The sequence below is a fragment of the Pteronotus mesoamericanus genome, unplaced genomic scaffold (assembly GCF_021234165.1).
Source record: "Pteronotus mesoamericanus isolate MK-2021 breed Mesoamerican mustached bat unplaced genomic scaffold, CSHL_Meso_final contig_263, whole genome shotgun sequence".
Taxonomy (NCBI): Eukaryota; Metazoa; Chordata; class Mammalia; order Chiroptera; family Mormoopidae; genus Pteronotus; species Pteronotus mesoamericanus.
In genome coordinates, this window is record NW_026555112.1 from 9,661,810 (window position 1) to 9,686,560 (window position 24,751).

The following is a 24,751-nucleotide window of genomic DNA, read 5'->3' on the forward strand; positions in this document are numbered from 1 at the left end:
AGTCATACTAAAGAAACTACTATTCTGGAAAGAGTTCAGAAAATCTTTATGCCTCCATCTTTACCCTGCCACTAAATAGATATGTAACTGTCAATTAAACAAGTCTATAGAATTTGGAGTTAAGACTGGTGATCTCTAAGCTGCCATAACAACTTGTGTTAAATAAGTTAGCAGTACCAGTTGATGTGTCTGCAGAAATAATAAGATTAAGATTTATGTAAAAAAAAAAAAGCCTGAATATATCATAGAGCACAGAGTTGTGGGATTTTGTGGCCTTTTAACTAGTCACAAGGGTCTTTTAAACAGCACTTTAAGTGACTCTTGAGCACGGGTAAGTTGGAGAATGGTTCTCATGTGGAGCGCCGAGCCTCGGTGGATTAGAAGTGACATAGAAATCTTGGTTATCAGTCACTGGAGGGAATATTCAGGTCTAAATGAGACCCTTGTAGGAGCACCTCACTCATTTCTCCTGTGCTGGGACCAATAGGAACTTAAATTATTCTAATGCAACTGGTCCCCATGCTAATTAAATGATAATTTTTTAAAGGTTAAACAATTTTTTATGAAATGCATATTTGTTTTAGATATTGAAAACTGAAACATTATGAAAAAGTACCAGCACTGTCTTCATGTGTTTAGTGATGCTTCAGGTATGGTACTAGCGCTGTGACAGCACACGTCGCCAGGTCTCTTACCCAGAAAGGCTGATGAACCAACGTGAAAAGTGAAGAAGACTTTTCTAGTGTCCAAAGAACTAGTCTAGGCATGCATGTTCCCACATAATTCTCTCAGATGTGCCTATAGAATAATTTCAAGTTAGCCATAGAAATACTGATTTGGGGTCAATGTAAAGGTAAGAATTTATTTTCTTATAAATAGTAAGTTCCCCGATACTGAGAATGTTCAAGCAGAGACCTAGTACTTCTCTGTTGGAAGACTTAGGTGACATTGAACATTACTCTAATGTTTTAAAATTCTTCAAACTCATAGAACCATAAAATTGTAAAACTTACATAAACATGAGCATCGTGAAAATGAGGGTAAATGTTTAAAATGCCACTCAAGCAAAGCTGCCTTTGCAGAGCATTTTAATGGTGAGCAAATCCACAGATTATTTTCCCTTAATTCTCCTCTTTCCACCTCTCATGCCTCCGTGCTTCCCACTGCCTTTATTGACTATTTTACTAGAGTAATAATGAAAATGAAAGTAGACACTCAGTCCCTAAGACTGAGTACTGCATGCGCCTTAATTTTCACCTCTTAAGTATATAGTAATTGTGCAATTGACCATAACAATTAGCATTCCAATTGACCATGAGGCCACTTGTGAATTACAACCTTCCTGGGCTGCTGGCTTTCCCTTCTGGAGGCTGGATGAAACTAGAGGGTTAATAACTCAATGAAGAAGGCATTCCCTAAATAAGGCATCAGGTACTGAGTGTGGTGGGGTGATAACATGGTGAAATTAACAGTCAGACCAACATGAATTCAAATGTCAGCTGTACTTTTCTTCCCCACCAACAGAAATGGGGATATTAATATTGAATAATGGTAGAAAGGTGTAATAAAATGTATGTAGAGTCTGACACATGTAGATATGCCTTATATTCCAGCTTCCCCCTTGCCCTGCCATGACGGAGATGTTGTGTTTAATGCTGCAGGCACGTCAAGATACACACACATCACCAGCCCTTTCTTTAATAATGTCATGGTGTGAGCTGGTCTCATGGTCTTCATGTTAAATTTGCTGTACTCCATGAAAGTATAGAGTGTCGATTATAATACAGGTAGTAAGTAGTAAGCCCAACAGTTAAGTGTTACCAAGGAAGAATAGTTACTAAAAGAGAGCATAAAGCTCCAGGGTACTCTCTCAAAGAAAAGAGAAAAATCTAGAATGTATTGATTTAAATGGTCTAAATTATTTCTTTGAAATCTGAGGGTCTTCTTTTTGCTTGATGATAAGGAAGAGATATGCAATGGAATCAACAGGAGGTAAATTTAGAATGAGCAAGAGGAAACTACTGTTTCCAGTGTCTAGAATTTTGCTGGAAGGCCACGGAGCCAAGCACTATGGCTTTAAAGAGTTGTGTAGTTTTGTGAGCACTTATGATGTTTGTTACTGAAAACCTCAGGAGATGATTATTCTCCTAATGAGGAGAATAAAATTATAAGCAGTGGAAAATACATGAAGGATCAAAGATCACCATTTAATTTTTCATGCCTTTGCCCATTTTGTTTCAGTGTTTTTATTTGTCCTTCCCTCAACCTTCACATCTACAATATCAAATATCTTGTAAACAAAATATTCATTGGGCAAGGAAGGGATTTGGAATACTCTCATCTTCACTCCTGTTTGAGCAGTCTCTATGAATCATATAACTAATTCCACTCATAGAAACCACTTTCTTTTAAAAATATTTCCTCAGCAATTACATAACAATTTGAACATTATCCAGCAACCTTGACTGTCCAGGACTAAGAGAGAAATGAAAGTAAATAAAATGTACTGGATTTATTATCAGGTCAGTCCCCTAGGTTCTTACTCAGAATAGTATTAAAGCATAATTTTCACAAATGTAATTTCTGGCTTCTCACTTGAAATCAGATTTAAATGCCAAACAAACCAGCATTGGCAGTAGGATTCAATTATATTGAACACCACATATGTAGAACATCCTCTTATGCTGGTCTTGATGTTGGATATTTGACATGATAGTACATTCTGCATAATCATGAAAACCCATGTATAGGACTTTTTCAAAGAATAAGTCTTGAGATTATATGGACTTGGATTGAGATCTCAGCTTTGCTTCATGATCCCTTTGATGTCAACTTCCTCACCTATAAATTCAGACTTTTTACAATCACTTCATAAGACTCCTATAAGATTAAACTACACAGTTGTACTTCTACAGCCTAAAATGTAGCACATGATCAATAAATATAAATTCTCTTGCTTCTTATCCAAGCATGCATGCCGTCTTTCCAGTTAGAGAGTATGCCACACAAGAAGATACTTGAGAAATCTTGCTTATCTTTTTAATCAGTGAGGACTGTAGTTAAGAGACAACTGCTCGTACTCTAAGGTTCTTTCATGTGGAGTCTCTCCTGAAGTTTTATTTCTTAACCAGTGTCCTTGTATCACAAGGAAGTACTTTCAAGTTAGAAAATTTACCGTGTTCATTGGAAGTACTACTTCAAATTGCCACGCTTTCTAAGAATAAGTTTGATGATCTTCTTGATGACATTGAGGATCATGTAAGTAAAAAGGAGGCGACGATTGGCTCCAGGGAACTTGCTTGTCATCACGCAACAGCAAATATTCAGAGTAATCAAGTGCCTGGTCTTCCCAATACAGGGGTGGCAGATGATCTTAAAAACACTCTCCTATTCCTAAACTGGCTTGAATAAGCTCCTGTTACACTAAACAGACTTCATGTATATGGACTGTATTAGATGGATCTCAGGCACCTGACTGTAAAAGATAGTTAAAAAGTTATTTTTTAAGGCTGGGGCTCTTTTTCTTATACTTAAGGTTAAATTGTATTCAAGGAGAAGTATTCTACAGTCTTATCTTTTAAAAGCCTATTTTTGCCAATATATGAATTCCATCTGAATTTTAATTATAAATGAAAGCTATTAAAAAGAATTTGTAAAGGGTTTTATCATAGATGGCACTGTCTATGTTGGATAAAGTGTACCAGTAATTCCTAAGCCATTTGCTGGGAAGTACATAGCTCTAAGAACAGCAGCTAACATTAGACCCACAACCCAACTTCCTAAGCTTTTGCTCTTCTTCCTCCAAGAGTATGAGGGCCAAGTTAGAGCTTAGATTCCCTCGTAGCTGTAGAGGTCCTGCATGAATCGTTCCTGGGAATACAGAAACTCACTAAAGCAGAGTAGCGTTCCCTCTTCTGCTGGCCTAAGCCCAGCTTCTCCTTGGTCTGCAGCAAGAGAGAGAGCTCACATGGCCCTTTTGCCGAAGAGGGGCTGCTGGGGCAGCCGTCTGTGTCCACAGCTCCAGGAGCTGCTCTCCCCTCACATCTGGGTTGCTTTCAGGCCTCTGGTTTTTGCTCAATGGCTCTAAGTCTGCATCAGGAGGTGCTCTGCCACCTATGCAGCTGATGGCTGTCCTGCTGAGACCGCAGATGGGAACATCATTTCTCAAACTCTAGGCAAACACTTTTTAAAGATGTATTTACAGTTTCCTAGAGTTACTCTTACAGAAATGACAACGAGGGAAGATGTTGAAATGCGTTCCATTCTTAGTGTGTGTCAAATGCTGTGCTTCTTTCTCCTGTGAACATTTTTGCACTCAGCACTCAAAATAACTCGGCTTTGTGTTATTAGACCCACTTTATAGATGAAGAGAGGCTCAGAAAAGTTAACTTGCTGAGTCAGCTGCTTCAAGGTAGTTTTTCTTCTTCCTGAAGTTCATACTCCTTTCAATAAAATATGCTGTTTAATCACAGTAATGGAAGCCAGCTCTTTGCCTCTTTCTCTTTAGTTCAAGTCATACTCACATGCACCAAGGGGAGCCATCCAGCGGGGTTTAGATGTAGAAACAATCACTTCCTTTTTGCAAAGCTTTACTATTGGTATGGAAGGCTTTAGTTCAGACCCCAAAGCACATGGTCACATATTTCAGTGGATCACAGCTCTGAATATCTTCTACTTCTCAAAAGTGAATGCATAGCATAAATGCTAATAATGACCTGGGTTTCACTTGTTTTCAGAGGAAGAATTTTCCCTACCTTCAGTAATATTCTTTTTTCCATGAGCTGTTAAATTGCACATAAAAGCCTTTCTGTGAAATGCTTTGCAACAGGCATAATTTATTTTGATTTTTATTTCTTTTTACAACACTATTTTTAATAGAACCAACTGGGGGAAGTAGGAGGGGAATATGTTAGCACACAAGCATACTATTTTGTCTAAATCACACTATTTTTGTTATCATTTTATATAACATTACACTGAGTGACTTAGTAATTTTTTCGATAGATTAAGTCTAAGAAATCCCTGAATAATAGAACAGCTATATAGGAATGTGAATTATAGTAATCATTAGGCTAGCATGAGTTAACTAATATTTATTAAGAGATAGTGTTTAATCAACTAAATAATTGTGTTCTTAGCTCAAGAGACACTAAAATTTATTTTACTCCAAATACATAGTCATTTAAAACTAAAATAACCTACATAATATAGAATTTGTTCATCAGAATATGGCAGAGATCCTCCAGTTTTGAAATTGTAAGTAATACTCATATGTAAAATTAGGTTTCTCTTAAGTATGAAATAGTTGATTATCATTCTGTGGTCTAACATCAATAGTTATAACAGGTACATTGTTTTCAGTTCAACAAAATATTTAACCTTCTAGATGAAGCCTAGAGAAGTGAGCAAGTACTGTCTTCCACTTCTACTGGAATACTTTCCATAACACCTTTCATGTATAATCAACCGACATCAACACCATCTGATTCTGTATTTCCCATGATGATAAACTCACTTCTTTCAGAGACAATATATTCTATCACTGGGAAGCTCAAATTATTAAAAACTTATTTTTTCAGGCAAAATATGTTACCTGTATAGACATAGGTTTCAATATCCACTCTAGCCATTGCTTGCAGTGGGACATTGGGAAATTTATTTCATCAACCTAAACCTCACTTTTTCATACAAAAAGCAGCTATAACAAATAATGCCTACCTCTCCCCAGTATCATTGGGAATATCTAAGAAATTACTACATGAGAAAGTAGTTAGCTGCATTCCTGGTACAAAGTAGACCATAATAGATGATATCCCCTCCTATCCATTTGTCTCTTTTAAAAAATTTTCCAAAAAAAACAAAGGATGGATAGTAGCTCATTATTTCAAATAAACAGAGTGGACGAAAGTAGGTTTACAGTTGTGAATGGGCAAACCATAGTTTGTTCTAAAGAGAGATTGGGAGCCCATAGTGAGGAAGAAAACTGTCTAGACTTTAGTCAAACTGAGAGGAACATCAACCCACAGTGAATTATTCAGTGGTAACTCTTTACTTATTATTTATTAATTATTGTATTATTTTCTATATAAACAACTATAAACCTACTTTTGCCCACCCCTGTATATAACTATCTTCAGGATATGGATGATACTTTAAAAATTTTACTTATTGATTTGAGATAGAGAGAGAGAAGCATCAATTTGTCAGTCCACTTACGTATGCATCCATTGATTGATTCTTATATGTTCCCTGATGGGGGAATCAAACCTGCAACCTTCGTGTATTGGGACGACGCTCTAACCAACTGAGCTACCTGGCCAGGACTCTGGATGAAATTTTTTATTCCTTTTTATCAAATAGGAATTTAAATAAGTGTGGTTCAATGGTTTTAGAAAAGGGACTCATTCGACTTGTTTTTGTTTTTATATTTTTATATTTCTGAAATCATTATTTTAAAAATAACTAACAATTTTTAAAATATCCACCCAACTCCTGGTCAAAATGCTTTTTTTCCTTTGTCCATGTTCTGGTCTGCATGGATATTCTAGTGACTTTCTAGTCATTGTCTATGTGCACATTTAATTTCTACATTTAATTATTATTATTAATAATAATCTTGTAGATAGAATTTTGCAATCTTTATTTTCACATACCATTTCAAAACTTCTATTTTCTTACATTTTTTCTTACCCCTTTGCTTCACCCATTTTTTGAATAGCCATTGTTAGTTTGGTGTATATACTTCCCCTCTTTCCTCCAATTTCATATTATCACAAACAGGCGATAGATAGATAGATAGATAGATAGATAGATAGATAGATAGATAGATAGATAGATAGCTGTTATGTTTTAAAAATGTGAAATCAAACTACATACATTTCTCTCCAATTATTCTTCTTATTCAACAATATATCATAGCTTTACCTTGTCTTTATAATCAGTCTATGAAACAAAATTGCACTCAGGAAGTTCCCCCTGAGAGAAGAGAAGAGCTCTGATCCCGCTGCCACTCTGCTCTCTGCACTAATTTGCTGTGGGACTTGGAAAAAAGCACCTCACAATGAGCCTCGGTTTCCTTACTCGGAGATGGAAGGGTGGCACCGGGCTCTTTCCAACTCTGTAATTCTATGACTCATACTTTTGTCTTTCGTTTAATGGGTTATGCTTTGGCAGAATGTCCTCCTTGAAAGCTTTCCACTTCTTAATTTCTGAAGGGCAAATGACCAATAAATCTCAAGGATGTGTAATTCAACTAGGCTCTTCTAGGACTGTTGCCAGCTTCTCATTTTACAATGCTTTTTAAATATATTAATATAAAAAATGCATACTTTAATTGATGTATGCCTGTAAGATAAGTTGTTTTTACTGTATACAAAACTGACTTTCTCCTGAGCATCTTAGCTGTCTTAATAAAACTCAGGCTGATTTGTCAGAGACTTAAATGACCAACTGAAATCATGTGTACTTTAGTGATGTGAATGGGAATAAATGCAGAATTTCTGATGCAGTAGTCCCTCCCTTATCCACAGGAGACAGATTCTAAGACCCCCAATGGATGCCTGAAATCGTCAATAGTACTGAGCCCAATATATAAATATTGTTATTTTCTGCACATACATATCTATGATAAACAATTATAACAGTAAGTGTAATACTTTCTGGAGCTGCTGTTTGATCAATCAGAACACATTTACTGTTCATGTCTCCCACCCACAAATTTAATGTCTTTTCTGTGATAACTAGGCACTTAACATACACTGTGGCCTTCATTTCTACAGCTTGAAGTACAAGAGCAAAACTAACAAGAATTTCTTTTGCCCTGGCCAGATGGCTCAGCTGGTTGGAACATCATCTCATACACCAAAAGGTTGTGGGTTCAATCCCAGGTCAGAGCAACGTACTTAGGTTGTAGGTTCGATTCCCAGGACACATGCAGGAGGCAACCAATCAGTGTTTCTCTCTCTCTCTCCCTCTCCCCCAAATCGATAAACCTATTCTCAGGTAAGGATTTAAAAAATTTTTAAGAATTTTTTCCTTCTCAATTTTGCAGATAGATTTTTTCTTATTTAATGTTAGCAACCTCAGCATACAGTTATTTTTCTTTACTTATTAAGAACTTTGACCTTTTCATAAATGAAGCACTTTACAAATTCTCTTTGGCATAACCAGATTGCCAACATCCCTCCTTTTGTGCTTTGAGGCCGTTATTAATTAAAATAAGGGTGACTTGCACACGAGTGCTGAGACACCTCAGCAGTTGATCTGATAACCCAGGTGGTTACTGAGTGACTTACAGGTAGGTAGGAAATGCAGCATGGAGACACTGGGTAAAGGGATGATTCACATCCTGGGTGGGATGCGGCAGGACAATGTGAGACTTCCTCATGCTACGCAGAACAGTGCACAATTTAAAACATATGAATTGTTTATTTATGGAATTTTCCACTTAATATATTTGGACGGCAGGTAATCAAATTGCAAAGAGCAAAACTGCAGCTAAGGTAGGACTACTATAGTATACTTTGCTGCTTCTTGAATCCACTAAACTCCTTATGAGAATTTTTAATGGCAGAAAAAAAGTAGTTAACTTTTCGATCGTGTATGCTTTTCATTAGGTTGCCTGTACTACGTGCTCACAATTGCCCATTTTTTACCCATTGACTTGGCCTGAATGAAATGTAGTCTGGCCTCTCTCCTCTCCAGGGGCTGCTGTACTTGGCTTGCCCCAAATTTGAGCAATGACTGAAAGGCAGACCAGCCTTCCTACCCTTAAAGGTTCATTTCGAGCCAGCTGCTCAGAGAGACATTTGCCACCCCCCCACCTTGCTCCTGCGTCTGCTCGGCTCCACCTCCCTGTTCCATTCCCCTTAACGTTCCTGCGAGTCCTGCTTACCCCTCCTTATAAAAGAAAAGCTTTTCTCAGTTTGACTTTGAGATGCCCGAAAAGCCCAAGGGAGGGGTGTTGACCCTATCATACTCTTTGTAAGTCTCTCCTTGCCTAAGTCTGGATTTGTTTTTATTCAAGAGTGCTAATAATTTTTAGACCTCTTTGGGTTCACCTCTTAACTTAGTGATTCTTTTTCCCCCTTTTAGTGTTAATCAGTCTATAAAGAACATTTCCCTAGTGTTGTTCCTACTTACTGACTTTTCTCTATGTAGCCATTATTTTGGAAAAATACGCACATGCTTATATGTATGTGTGACATGTAGATTATATTTCTACAATAATCCAAATTGTAGATGTGACATAATTATATATGTGAGACATATATATAGATTGGTTTCTGTATGAATTTTTGATTCAGTTATGTATCAACCAAGAATTTCCTTAGAAAATTTCACCATTATCTTTTAGTATTACACCAAATGTGCATAATCATAAAATGTAAAGGAAATACCAAAACTTATTTTTAAATAAACATGTAACATACAATACAAAATACCTTATCATCTACTGTTGCTGAAATATGAAATGCTTCTTATAGTGACACTGAGCCTTTATTATAAAAATAAAGAAATAATTTCCTTTTAAAAGGTTGAATAATATTCCATTGTTATGTATATAGCACATTTTCTTTACCCATTGATTTACTGATGGACATTCATGTTGTTTCCATCTTGGCTATTGTGAGTGATGCTTCAGTGAATGTTGGAGTGCAGAGATCTCTTTAAGACCCTAATTTCAATTTCAGTCTTTTTGGATAGGTATCCACATGTGAGATTGCTGGAACATATGGTAATTTTGATTTTGAATTTTTTCAGGAACCTCCATACTGTTTTCCATAACAGCTGCACCATTTTATATTCCCACCAACAGTATACAAGGGTTCCAATTTCTCCACATCCTTACCAACATTTTTGTATAATAGCTACCCTAACAGGTGTGAGGTAATAATCTTATTGTGGTTTTGATTTGCACATCCCTGATGATAAGTGACATTGAGCATCTTTTTGTGTACCTGTTGGCCTGGAGGACATTTTGCTTGGTGAAATAAGTAATCACAGAAGGATAAAAACTACGTAATTCTACTTTATCATGGCTTAGTCCATCCAGGGTTCTCTAAAAGAATGCCTGGGCTGGGTATTAATAAAGAACATCAAATTATTAGTCACAGTTCTAAAGGCTGGGAAGTCTAAGATCAAGGCACCAGCAGATTTGGTGTCTGATGAGGACTCACTTTCCAGTTCATGGTCTTCTCACTGTGTCCTCACAGGGCAGGAGTGGCCAAGAGACCTCTCTGGGATTTCTTGTACAAGGGCACTAATCCCATTCACGATGGTTTTGCCTTCATGACCTAATCACCTCCCAAAGGCTCCACCTCCAAAACCCATCATACTGGGGTTTAGATTACAACATATGAATATTGAAGGGGCACTAACACTTAGTCTGTAGCATATGAGGCATCCAAAATAGCCATACTTGAAGAAACAGAGAATGGAATGGTCGTTGCCAGGGGTTGGGGGAAGGGGGAAATGAAGAGTTACTGTTTAGTGAGTATAAAATTTTGGTTATACCAGGAGAATAAATTCTACAACATTGTGCCTGTAGTTGTCAATACTCTATTGTGCATTGAAAAAAATTCATTAAGAAGGAGTAAATCTCATGTTAAGTGTTCTTACAACAATAAAAAATAGAAACAAAGAATAAAGGAAACAAAACAGAACTCTATTACCCTGTGCATTTACAACAAAAATTTCTTTTATGTGAGCTTCTCAAGTATTTGAATACTATTTTCACCTGGTATATTATTTTTTCAAAAGAGTAAATACTCATATTCTTACTAGAGTACCTAGTTAGTGTGGGACTTTATATTTTTATACTCTGTCTCTCTTCAAAAAAGGCTTGAAAAGGCTTATAGTAAAAGATGTAATTACAGTAAAATACAACCCAATTAAAACAACAGTAAAAGATTCTGTCACCGAAGGTAGACCTGAAATGGGGCCCCTAAGCACTCCATGACCTGCAGGTTCTTGACTTCATACAGGAAAGAATTCAAGAACGCGTTGAAGCGAAAGCAAGAGCAAGTTTCATTTAGGTTGAGAGAAAGAAGGAGGCTAGACTGCAGGGTCCTGGAGGCACAATCAGAGGTTCTCACAGGGAACCTCTGTAAAAGATGCAAAAATAAACATCTGAGTTCCAGGCCAACTTGCGAATTACATGCTGTGCCACAGTCAGTTCTTGGGATTTTATGTGTTTCTGGGGTGAGTAGTTCCTGAACTTTTTGCCACCAAATTCGGTCTCTGCCTTCTGGAGAGAAGGGGGTCTTGTTCCTAATATGGCCCCCTTCCGGAAATTCCGGAAGTTTCGTGGCATTTGTCCACCTTGGTTCCCCTTCTGCTTATGGTGTCAGTTCTCATTATAATGATGGTATAATGAACTTTGGGATCATTTTCTGGTCAATTTTTACTCCATCCTGGATTGGTCTGGTTTTAGCCCGTTCTTGTTGTTGACTCCTGTGACCACCACAGTAATTTCCTGCCATAAACTGTTTCCCTTTGATTATGTGGGGGCTCCGGTAAGAGGACCTCAGGGCTTATCTGTCAGTGATGTTTGTTCCTACTGCCTCATTCCAACTGTCAGGAGCTTCCCTAACTTCAGTCTATCCTGCCACAGCATGAACCAAATCACTTAAAAGAGAAAAAATTAAAAGGGACAAAAAAGAAAAGACTCCAGAAAACCTAAACTAGGAAAATGGTACAACTAAGCATACAACTTGGCCCTGAGCTTCTTGGCAACAAAAATCAAAAGTGGCTACATAATTGTTATTGTAGAGAAAATATTGTTGTCATGCAGAGGAAGGAACTCTTCCCAGCCTTGAAACTCTAGAAAGAATTTTCCTCAGGGGTTATTTTATAAAAGATATATAACTAGATTTGGAACAGTTCTTTCATTAGAATGAAGAGGAAAGGGGACTATTCTACTTATGACGTATACCTAGCCAGGTGTACAGTGATAAGATGGTACCTCAGTAAAGACCTTTCTACCTGTGACTTCTAGCTTTCTCCATGACATACACAACAATGGCTCTAAACTATCACTGTTTTTTTCCTTATTCTTTCAACAAAGGCCCTCTTTATTTAACCTGTGACTTGAGTGCCAGGATTTCAGAGGTGTTTAATAAAATTACAAAAATTATATGACAATGAAATTGGGGAATTATTGAAAAATGTAAATTAGAGCCCAATTTCCATCTTCTATTTGCTGTGTAAATTTGGATGGGTTACTTCATCAGTCTGAGCTTTCATTTCCTTATTCTTTGAAATGAGAATGGTAATGTTTCTTCTTGCTATAATTAAATGAGATAATTTATATGAAAGCACTTGTAACCTGTAAAGGTCTGACAGTTATTATGATGTTGCCTTCCCAGAAAGCTCTTTACTTTTAAATTAGAGGTCACTGTGTTCATTTTTCTTTCCAGGCAGTTGAATACAGTTTATTGGTACACACTCAATGATGTGGTTGCTTTATATTCACACGTAGACTGTTCATGCTCTGGAAGTTTTCTAACAAGAATTTTCTTTTAGTTAAGTGTTTCTTCTTGAAGAAGCAACCAGTAAAATAGATTTTCTAATTCATTTTTATATGTTAAAGAAAAATTTATGTACTCTATGAATAAAACAAATTAGGCAATTTAATATACAAGTAAACACAGGAATATGCATAATTACCGCATAATTGTTGTTCACCCTACAATCAAACTCATCTCAAAGCACTTGATAAAGTATGCTGTAAATTTCTTAAAAAATAATTATGCCACCAACAGGCTGGTTGAGCACACAGTAGGGAGCTTAGAGAGCCTGAAGGCCGACAGGCCAACTGTGCTGCTATCTCAGTCATCCAGACCCAAGGAAAAGACTTTAGCAGCTGTAGGAAAAGGGAAAGCAATGTCTGTGAGAAATGTCTGCTATTTGCCGGTATTTAACCCTGTCTCAGTCACCAATTGCTTTGAGAATCTCATGGAAACTCTGTGGCCTCTTGCAGGAAAAAGGCAAATACACTTTAAAAAATATTTTATTTTCAATTCTTTCCACGTGTGTGTGTCTCTGTGTGTGTGTGTATGTGTAGATATGAGTGTGCACACATACATTCATCTTGATGGAGTTAAAATGCTGGTAGGCAAAGAAAATGTAAGCAGTAAAGAAGAATTAACAATTTTAAAAAGATTTCCTAAACTCCTGAGAGTACTCCCGATTTTGATTTCTGGAGTTGAATGTTTTCATACCCACAATTAGTGCTAAATATATCACCAAAGCCTCTAAGAGAAAAAATATAGAGCCTCTGTTGCATTTGGGAAGATCTTAATTTTGCAGATGACTGCTCTATTCCCCTTACATCATTTAATTAATTAATAGCCTACATGATCCACACCGAGCCGAAATACACATTTAGTATATACACTGATATCCAATGATAATTTGTGTTCACTTTGTGTTGTGTTTCCCTTAGGTATCTGTATCTTTTCACATGTCAGCACCACACTGTTTTAATTTTTTACACTTTATTATATATCTTAATATCCATTTTCAGAGTTCATGTATTCCTACCTAGTAAATTCATGCTAGTGATCTAATACTTTAAAAAATATCTGACCACCACCCACTACCACTCTGTTTCATCAAGACTCAGAGATGCCCAATTTATCTTCATAGGGCATGTGAATGACCCCAGATCTGCAGTCTCAGACATCAGCCAGGATTTTTTCCTAGTTGACAGCTGTGCTCAAAGACTGGCTTCTCTGAGAGAGGCTTTCTAAGCAGGCGGAAGATCTCTGCACACTCCTAGGGCCTTTAGACGGCTGGTCTTCACATGGAGCTTTAGGAAACGGGGCATTCCCTGGAGAGTTGAGTTGACCATCATTGTAAGAGAAATCTTTTTGTGTATTTTCTAACAAAGATCTGTAACTTTGAGTCTTTCTCCAGTCTTCTCAAAGCCCAACCAACTTCTAAGAAATGAACATATATTGTCACTTCTCAGTATCAACTGTAATTGATCTTCTGCTTGAATCTGAGCCACACACAGCACTCCCTACAGTTCACTTCCTTTCTACTCCTTTACTCTAAAGCAGTATCTTACTTGTTGGCTTTATTTGTCGGTTTGTTTCTTTGTGGGCAGGCGGCCAGGGGAGGGAGGACAAGGGGCTTCTTTTGTTCTTTATTTCCACTTTTATATCATCACCATTCCTTATACCTAGACACATTTGTTTCACAGTTGTGTTCTACCTACTGATTCAAAGAAAATTGCACTGGATGCATCTAAACAGTCAAGAAAGACTTATTCAAGACTATTGCTCAGAGAGAGATTGAACTCAACTCCCCTGAAACAAAGGTGGGAGAGTTTTAAGTGCTGGAATGAGCTACTGGAAAAGTACTGAAGGACAGTTATGGGGGAAGATTGGTCAATGTAATTAGACCATCTGTGTTTACTAATTGTGCTTATTGAAATTAGACTCCTAACCTCCCACAGAGCCTTGGGAGATTTGGGCAATATCTTCTTTGATGACTACATTTCAAAGGGATGGCTTCCAGGTCCTTGGGAAAGACATTGCTGGGTTGTAAAAACCACCAAGAGACTAGGAGATTTAAATGTCAAAAAGGCAGAGAAAGAATTTACAATTGTTAAGTTTTCTAAAGTAAGTGCTCTAAGAAAAGAGAGATTGGGAGCACATAGTGAGGAAGAAAACTGTCTAGACTTTAGTCAAACTGAGGGGAACATCAACCCACAGTGAATTATTCACTGGTAACTCATTCTTTAATTCATCTAGGAACATATCCTGCATGTAACTACCAGATCCTCTGATGGGGATTCTCTTCCTTGAGAGACTCATCTGACCATTCAGGACATTTTCATGTGGTGTGCTTTATTCATCATCCAAGCGGAGCTAGAGGAATCACACTATGTACAATGGTTTCATGTAATTTTATGTATGTGAGTGTTTACATACATCGACCAGAGAATGCCTATGAAGTGCATGGAACCTTTCACATGCTATGGTATTTTGCACCATGTTTCACAGGATTCTCCCTGACTGTTAATTATAAGAGAAATAAGTAATTAACGTTTTAAGGAGGCACATAATATGAGCCAGGCACTGTCCTAAGAACCTATATTAATTCATGTGTCACTCACAAATACTCTGTGTGATCATTATTATTGCCTCCACTTTACAGACTATAAAACAGGGAACAGAAAGAACAAGATCATTTAGACAGAAAGCATGACATTTAAACCCAATCTGATTCCAAAACCCAAGATCTTAACTTCTGTGTTAAAACAACTTTGCTTTCAAACCTTTGAAGAGTTTTGCCAGGACACTGGGGACAGTATTTTATTTTAGGAATTGTGCAGGGGGTGATAGAATAGGGTAAACTGTGTGAGTCTGGAGTTTAGGCAGCCTCCTTTATTCTGAGCCTGTGGGCAGCAGGTCAGAACCAGTGACTCCAGAGGCTCCCCAGCCTGAATACCACTGTGGCAGCCTCTTAGAGAGAATCTCATAATAGTCTGTTCTATGAATTAGTAATCAGATATTTTCCATAAAATACTGTGAAAGTATTCAATAAAGACATCTAGGGAAATTAAAATAAGCCACATTACTCCATAATAATTCGGAGAACTTTGGGAGAAACATCTGTCAAGGTCAGAGAAGCGGAAGAATCCTGGGGGAGGAAAGGTGAGAAAAATTATTTTTAAAAAATTCAGAAAAGCATAAGTTAGAAGTAAAGCATTCTTTTGTTTTCTGGGCAGCTTTGAAATGTTAATCTTAGCATCTTGGTGTTGACATAGCTTCTAGAGCAGTGAACTAGGTAGCCCCTTTACCTCTTTAAAGTCTATGTACCTGCGCCAGGACATAGTCACTAAAAGGTTCCTCTTTCTTCTTTTCAGTTGAGCCCTCATCTTGGGACCCCTGTCCTATCACTAGGCTTGGATGATAATACGGATAAAGGGAAAATTATAGGTTGTCTTTTAAATGAACGTTCATTACTTATTAGATGAGGCACTTTGGGCCAGACATGCACTCTGAGCCTCAGTGTGCTCGTCTGTATAGTAAGGATAACTCTTTCTACAGTTGTTATGAAGATTAAAGATAATGTATTAAAAAGTTTCACTTATACAATAGTCGCTTAGCATTATGAATATTGGTATGCTTTAGCAAGCTTTTCCCAGTCATGTTTAGCTGAAGAGCTCAGAGCAAAGCAGGAAGAGATTTGAACCAGGGATCAGGTCTGTTTTGGGAGCTATAGAAACAGCTGTCTATGGACTTCACGACGGTAGGTGATGAACAGAAGGATCATAGGCAAAGCATAGTCAGTATCAAGTCCACCTTAAGGAAGTTGAAGATCTTAAGCAGAGACAGGCAATGTAACAGAATCCAGGTAGTCAGAAGGAATATGAACCAGACTTTGAGAAACAATTTCCAGAAATATTGGGGCCCAGCTTTAGGGCAGGACTCCAATCACCAGAGAGGAGGTCTGGTAACCCCAAGACAACCAGATTTCAAGAAAAGTTGGCAGGTTCTCAGATCAAGAGCCCCAAGAAGCCCTCTGTGAGGCTGGCACACCTGAGTAGAGTGAGGCTTGAAGCAAGGGGATGGACAGGGCAGGACAGCAAAAGTGGAGCAGCTAACATACTTTTGGCCGCTGTTACAGAGAGACCCAAATAATGGTGGCTTTCATAAGATAAAAATGTACTTCTCTCGCACATTACATTGAGTCAGTGGTCTAAGGTGATAAGCATCCCAAATCATCAGGGCTTGTGTTCTGACCCATCGTCCTGCCACCTTTAACACATAGCTCCCATCTTGGCCCAAGATAACGTCGCCAGTGTTCCCCACGTCATCCCCATTTCACACAATCACAGGGGAAAAGGAAGCATCTTCATTTAAGGGGCACGAGCCAATGTTGCATCCCTCACATCTCCCCACATATCATTAGCCAGAACTTAGTCACATGGCCACACCATGCTGCAAAGGAAGCTAGATGTAGCCTTTGACAGGCAGCCATAACCTGCCAAAAATTCTGTTACTGTTAACTAAAATTATTAAACTAGTCATCCCAAAACAAAAGTCCAGTCGTGAAATCCCAGCGCCACGATGTTGCGTCAAACCATGCCATCTTAAAGGGAACAAGTCAGGGCCTTGTCAGATGCTGTATGTCCACTTGCGTTTAGAGGAAACCTACCCTCCTCCACCAAGACTTGGGACTCCACCCAACGCCCTGGACTGTTGTTTTGTTTCTACTCTTAAGTGACAGCAAAGGTCATTTGTAAAATACATGCTACTATACTGAAACTATAAAATCAATCAGCAAAGAAAGCTACAGATTTTTTTAAAGAAATGTATATTTTGACCTTTTGTAAAAATAAAAATAAGTAAAACTAAGTATTTACAAAGCCCCATCAAATGAAAGCAATGATTTAAGAAGTCATTAAATGCTTGCAGAATACCAATTATTAGCCACATTTTATGAATTTTACTGTCAGTGAGACCTAACGTGCCCAGAGTTCCAGCACTAGTAAGTGGTAAACCAGAATTTAAACTCAAGCGTATCTGATGCAAAAGTACAAGTTATTTCCTATGTATACTTAAACATTTTTATAAACTGCATCAGAGGAAAACATCAATTTGACTATGGCACATACTATTTTATCACTTAGAATTTTTATATTTATGAAAAGACCTCTAAAAAGGATAGGCATTTTAAAAATCATATATTGTTCTTGGGCATACATAAATGAAAATATAAACAAGATAAACTGGTTCTGATTTTTCTAAAATTTTCTCGAGGTTTAAATCGGACTCTCCTGAGTGGTTTCCGTTTTGACTAAGTCATTGAGGTCCAAGCTCTTCTCCACGGTATTGTCCTCTGTGCCACCAAAAGCTCTGGCAAGGAAGCATTTCCTAAAAGAAACTATCAAAGATCTAAAAGCTTGGGCTTTCAAGTTGGCTTTGCAATGATGTAAAGCTAGTTTACCTTTCCCACCCATTCTGTACAAGTTTGATGCTGATATGTTTGATGATTACACACTTAAAGACAATGACAACTATGGTGGCCAACAATGCTTATACAACTATCAATGAGTTGTAAGCTGCATTCCAGTTACAGGGGTGTTCAAAAGGGTTTGTTTTTTTTAACTGATTAAATACATTTCTGTTTATTTCAGGAGATGTTTTCGTGCTTGCATGTAGTTCTGCTCTCTCAGTTTAGAGTTCCTTTCCCATTTTCTCTCCACATACATCTCTATCATGAACTCCTCAGGGCTCAGAAACCATTTCCTCATAGGTCGTTGAAGGGTAATCTTCATTAGACGAGTCTCAGTGGCATTTTCCCCGCATCCCAATTATGAAGTCTGACACTCTGGTTGCTGCTCTTCCCTGATGCTGCACTGAGCTGCCACACCTGTGACTTGCAGGGGACTGTGATGGGCTGAAGGGAAGTGAAAGTGGGATTCAGGGCAGGTGAGCGATGAATCACAGAGAAGTTTGAAACAAGCAGTTTGGGCCGATGGCGACAGAAACCGGTGGCTTGATGACCTGCTGCCCAGCTGCTGGGGCCACCTGGTTGCCTGCACTGGGCAGAGGGAAGCAGACCGCGCACATGCTGAAATGGTGCCCCAGCCACAGGAAATCCTGTTAGAGAAAGCAGGTCGCCTGCAGGCGTAATTGGCCTTGTGTGACGCTGTGGGAGTGGGAAGTGAACCTCAGAAAAATGACAGAGAAATAGCAGAAACTTCCATAGGACCTGCTGTGCAGTTCAAACAGGGAACTTGGGGAGGGCAAAAGAAAGCTAGATTCGGAGCCAAACAGGCTGGAGTGTGAATCCTGGCCCTGGCACGCAGCCTCAACGAGACTGTGAGCAAGGATGGCGATCTTTTAGCAGCATTCATTTGTCTTCTCTAAAATGAGATGGGCATCCTCAGTATGTCACTGGGAGGACTGGGGTGTGAATGTGCTGTCAGTCAGCACACAGTAGGCACTCAGGAAATTGTTCACATTAATATTATTCAGTATCATCTGCCTGTACCAGGAAAGTCTCAAGGTTCCCCTAGTTCAGTACTGGACTCTGCGAGTTTTGAGGAGACTCCAGAGCCCTCAGTCCTTGACAACTGGAATTGCCTTTGACCCTGGGCAATAATGAGTTTATGTAAATTTTATACATACTTCATTTCCAAAAAGACCATCAATGCAAAGTCCACATAAGTAAAAAAAAAAAATCAATATTTGTTCAACAAACATTTATTGAATGCTTATTATGTGCTAGGAACTGGACTGAGTTTGCAGAGTGAAAAGGCATGAGCCAGACAAGAAAAAATATAAATGCCATGAGAAAAACGTCGTTAGCAGTGGAGGCGATATTCCTGCCAACAGGCATGGTCAGAGTCGGTCTGTGCAGTGGGGCAAGTGAGCTGCTGGAATTTGAAGCAGAGCCGGGCTTTTGGCTTCCAAGTGATGAAAACCCTGCACTTACAAAGACGTAGAAAAGTATGGAATAAAGCTAGGCGATTGTTGGTTGGAATTTGAAATAGTAGGAATGAAAAATGAAAATATAGGTAGGAGGCAAACTGCGGCTCACCTTTCCTTCTCAGGCTGCCTTTCTCAGGAGGCAGGGCCAGCGTAGGTTTCATCCTCGGAGCACGTTTGGGAAGGATGAATCTGGCAGCAGCCGGGAAGAGCTGTGGCCACCCCCCGTGTACAAATGCCACATCAGACAGAATCAATATGCAGAATGGACCTTTTTTCTCTTCTGCTTGCTTGTTTTTCCCTGTAGCATGATGCTCGGAGTTGATATTCATGGCAGGTTGGAATACCCAGGCAGGATGAAGAAAGCCAGCACCCTGCCGTAGGCCTCCTTGGGAAGATGCACGCTGGGGTGAATATTTCTTGTTCCTTCACCAAAAGGGTTGGGGTTTGCCTGGCAGGAGGAAACTGGCTGTCTGGGTTGCTAATCCCCCAGGAAAGGATGAATAACAAGGCGGAAGAGCTCCAGGTCTGCTCTGACCCGAGGTGGTAATTCTGCCTCATTACCACTTCAATGCGCCCGTCAACAAAAATTAGCACAACTTGCCCTCCCCTCAGTGTTCCCTGTTCTGCTTTGTTTTTGCCTTTGCACTGCCAGAGAATACGAAGGGAAGGAGAGAAGGGTCAACCAGTGGGCAGACTGAAGAACCTCTCCTCGGCGGGGACTTAGATCCGGAAGGGGGCTCAGATATTTCTAAGCACTCCGTGTATGCAGAGATTCTTGAAGGACAGAAAGAATCTAAGAGAACTTTTGTTTTATCCTTAGGAAAATTAAGGCTTAATTTAGGAAAATGACATGCACCCAAATAATAATGAGACAAGACTGCGTTTGACAAATTCCCAGGGTTACACCTGTAAAAATAACATCATCAGAGCCACTTCAAAGTGGCGTTGGAGTTCCCATCTCAGGGGAACTGCTTTGCAGGTGTTCTCAAACCTTTGGAATGTTAAAATTGGGCAAAATAACCTTTGTACTGGGCCGGTAGTTGTGTTGTACTTTAAACAACTTGGCAAAGCTGACAGGAAAGCAGACATACTAATGACTGCAGGACTGAAAATTAAAGATATTCTTTGGACTTAACATCACGCTATTTGCTTAGCTGCACCTATAGAGATTCCTTCCTTAAATTATTAACACCTATAGAAAAGCCTTCTATTCATGTAATTATTCTCTTTCCCTTTTTCATAAATACCCCTTGACTTCACCTCCTAATCAGAACACTATTTAGGTTTCTGCCTGAATCTGTGCTTCCTAAGTACGTACTCTACTGAATCACAAACACTTGTTGCTTCTTACTTTGGCCTGTTATTTTTAGGTTAACACACATAATGAGCCTTTAGGAGCTCAGAAAAGGAAGACTTCACTTACTGACCATGCTCAACATGGAAGGAAGAAGAATATGGATGAGGGAATTTTAAACTGACTACAGTCAGAATGACCCAGATACAGCTTTGCTGTTAACATGCTACTAGCAATGTGAACCTGGCAGATCATTTAATTTCTCTAGCCTTCTATAAAATGGAGATAGCAACCACCTGTTTCATAGGATTCAAAAAATAATAATGCATGTAATGTGCTTACTTAATGAAGTGTTGACCTATTTTAAGTTAACGTTAATAGTTTTGGTTTTATAGTGTTGTTGGATAAAGTTTCACAAGAGCAGCTCATAATAGAAATTGGAAATCATGGACACACATCAAGTACTTAAGTGCCCCTTGGAAGTCCTGAGGGACCCAGGTGGTCATGGGCGACCCAGATGCTGATGGATCCCCTGAGACCAACAGGATCCAATGTTTTGAAGTTGTTCTCTGCCTGTTAGAAGGTTCCACCACTCAACAGCTGTGTAGCCTCAGGCAAACCACACATGTACTCTCAGGGTTTTAATTATTCATCTGAAAAGGAGGGTAAGTCTGCACTAAGACTCATTGGGAAGATTGTTATAGCTGGAAGGACTTTAGATCATCAAACTAAACCCCTTTATTTGATAGATGAGGAAACTGAAAGGCAGGTAATTTAAGCAATCAGTATGTGATCTCTTGACTCCTAATCAGTGTTGTGTTCATTATGATTAGGGCCAAGATCGAGGGGCTGGGCTTCATAGACAAAGACATTATCAAAGTGAAATCTGTGTGCCTGATGCCTCCAAATGCCAAAATTCAAAACAACAGGATTTGGAGTGAGGAAATGTTTATTGATCGAGAAGGCATCAACCCAGAAGACGGGAGGCTTAGTGGTGCCTCACATTCTTCTTGCTCACTGGACCAAGCCAAGGGGTTTTAAGGGGATGAGGGAACAGGTATGTAGAAATGCTGGTGAGGCAAGTTGTAATTGGAGGAACCTGGAACTTGGCTATTTATGGTAAAGGCCTGTCAATACAAAATCTTCCTGGACAACGCATCCTTGGCTTCTGAAAGGATTCTGGCGTTCAAGTTTCAGTTATGCTCTGGTCTTTTGCTTCTGTGTGTGAAGAGTTGGAGGGACGAGACTTTGGTTCCAGGTTCAGCTGGGGGCCAAAGTTCTCTCCTCTGCAGGTGCATGATTCATAGTCTGTTTCTGAAAAACAACTCAGCACCTCATCAAGCAGGAAAGAATCATTTTGAGCTGGTTCTGCAGCCAAAAAAGGTACCAGCCAAAAACTCTATTTAATAGCCCAGGTTATGAACATAACTTAAAATAATAAAGTTTAACAATCATCATAATTTCTAAAAGGTAGTAAGGCCATAGATTGCAGAAAGTCAAATATTCTTAGAATAAAAAACAGCAGACATCTAGAAGGATATTTTTCCCTCTCTCCAGTAGTATTTTATTGGTAGGGAATTGTATAAACCCACAGAGATCAGATAACTAGTTTAGGGTCAGATGACTAGTTTAGGGTCAGATGACTAAGGAGTTGCAGAGCCATACTTAGAACTCAACTTTTCTGCCTTCTAATCAAGAGTTCTTGACATTATATCCCTTTCTATTAGAACAATAGATTCTGAAAGCAGGAAAAAGATAGCGGGAGAATATGTTTGTGACATTTCATTGCTTTGACAATGGTATATCACATTCAAGCACTATGAGTCACCTGGTAAACCAAATCCTGCTGCATTTCTTCTTCTGTGTTTTAGAGGAAAAATTGTCAAATACAGGCACACAGATCACCACAAACTACTCTAAAGGAAGAGAGGCCAGTAAATGCAGGCATGTGTGTGAGTGGTACCCTGTTGGTATCCCATTTATTTAGGGCTTTCAGGGGGCTGAAATCATTGTGGATAACTCATTTTCCATACAGCATGAACCCTGATATATGAGAATGCCGTATGGTTTTAGAAGAAGACTGGGTTTCACTCACCTCAACGTAACTCTTGGTGTTTGCCTTGGAGACCCATTGATTTCTGTTATCTCTTGCTCTCTAGCAGCTTGGATTTGTCACACTTAGAAAAGTAATTTGGTTTCCTACAGGTTTTATTCTGCTTCATAGAAGCAAGGGAACAGTTTTTTGTTTGGTGGCATGAATGCATGTCCTCAGAATTTTAACCAGCATCTTCAGAAGGGTGTAGATTTATTTTTAGTTATATGCCCCCACCTGAAAGGTTTGTGCTGTTGAACATTGCTATTTCTTGAAAAGTTATGCCCAAGGCATATTGCTTCTTCCTACCAAGCTAAGACTTGAAATTTTTATGAAGCTTACTGAAAATCTACAGGTCACTGAAATCAGAGTTTTTGTCTCTTACATAGCAACTAAGAGAAATAGATTTATTTATACAATTAACTGTCCATATTTATTAAATCACTGATATGTGCATTTCAGTATACCGGGTAACTTGGTGAGGTTGGACTCTACAAGATGCACACCTACGGTTCCAATTCTGTTTTAACATATTTTTACTGGGAGCTTACAAAGTGACAGGAATCATTTTAATAGAACTCAGCCCCTGCCTTTAGGTAGTTTATAATTTATCTTGGGAAACAAACTCATGAAACAAATTCCCAAACATTTAATACAATACGGTAAGTTCTATGAAAGAGATCTCAGAAACTCAGACCTAACAGTACCTAAAAGCATCAGGCAAGGTGCCTTGAAGAACATAACGCCTAAACTGGAACTTACAGGACAAGCTTTGCCAGATGTCAAAAGTAGAGGAGAGCCCTTCCAGTCAAAGGGGCCAGAGTAATGAAAGGAAATATATCTTCCAGAAATTAACTGCTGTTGAAGCCATGAAGTACAAAAACAGTAGGACGCTAATCATCAAGAACCAGTTCCCCTTTGCCTTGCTAAGTAGCTCACTCCTACCATCCTAAAGTTCTCTTTCAACCTGAGTATGTAATACAGGTTTATAGACTACTCAGTTCAAGGTAGTTGCAACTGTTACATTAGAGGTCTCCAGCGAACACTGCCTCTAAGTACTCGTACCCCTGTGTGGTCTCCTACTTTGAGTTTGGTTGACCCCATGACTCTCTTTCACTCACAATTGAACATGGTGGAAGTGGCATGTTTTAGGCCTGGGACTAAGCCTTAACAAGTCCTGGGACTCTTGGGGGCTCTGAAGCTGGGTGAAGAAAGCCATCCAGCCTGACTGAAACAATGCAGAGGGGACACGGCGCACATGGAGAGAGAGGATCCTGAGACTACATGAAGGCAGAGGGAAGCACAACTGTCCCTGCATCCTGCAGTGGCACCAACAGCTGAATCCATCCATGCCAGCGACCTCCGGAGAAGAACCACTTGGCAAAGCCCAGCCCATTGTGCAATATCATGACAAAATAAAAGGTTCATTGTCTTAATCCTCTAAGATTTGGAGTTGCTACATAACAATAGATAACTGAAGCCTAAATATATATAGAAAGTCATATGAATACTAGAGACAGTTAGTAATATCAGAGATGTCTGTGGGCTAGAGAAAGTAATACCCTCCCCACTGTTGCCATCTTAATCTACCCATGTGTTAACAAGGACTTTGTCTGCCTGAGAGGTCGGGTTGGAGTGGAATGCTTCCAAATCGCAGAGCAAGAGTAAACTAATTGCCTGATGTCAAGAACTGAAGGGAGAGCTGATCATTATTTTAGTCTCGTATACTTTCTCTGTTAACAGCGGTAAGGCTTTCCAGGCAGTAGCCAGTGTGTGCACACACCCCAAGAACTGCCAAGGGACTCTGGATGGTGAGTCACTGAAGTGAGTTCTACATCCCTTCAGGGGGTGAGCACTAGGGACAGAAGGCAGTCGTCCAAACTGACCGTGAGAACTGGGCATTTGTCC

At 39.1% G+C, this 24,751-nt stretch overlaps 1 protein-coding gene across 4 annotated transcripts in view; it reads left to right on the forward strand.

Annotated features, from left to right (window-relative positions):
• ANKS1B (ankyrin repeat and sterile alpha motif domain containing 1B) overlaps window positions 1–24,751 on the forward strand; it is an 811,229-nt gene that overhangs the window by 414,275 nt on the left and 372,203 nt on the right. The gene's annotated exons all lie outside the window — the stretch shown is intronic.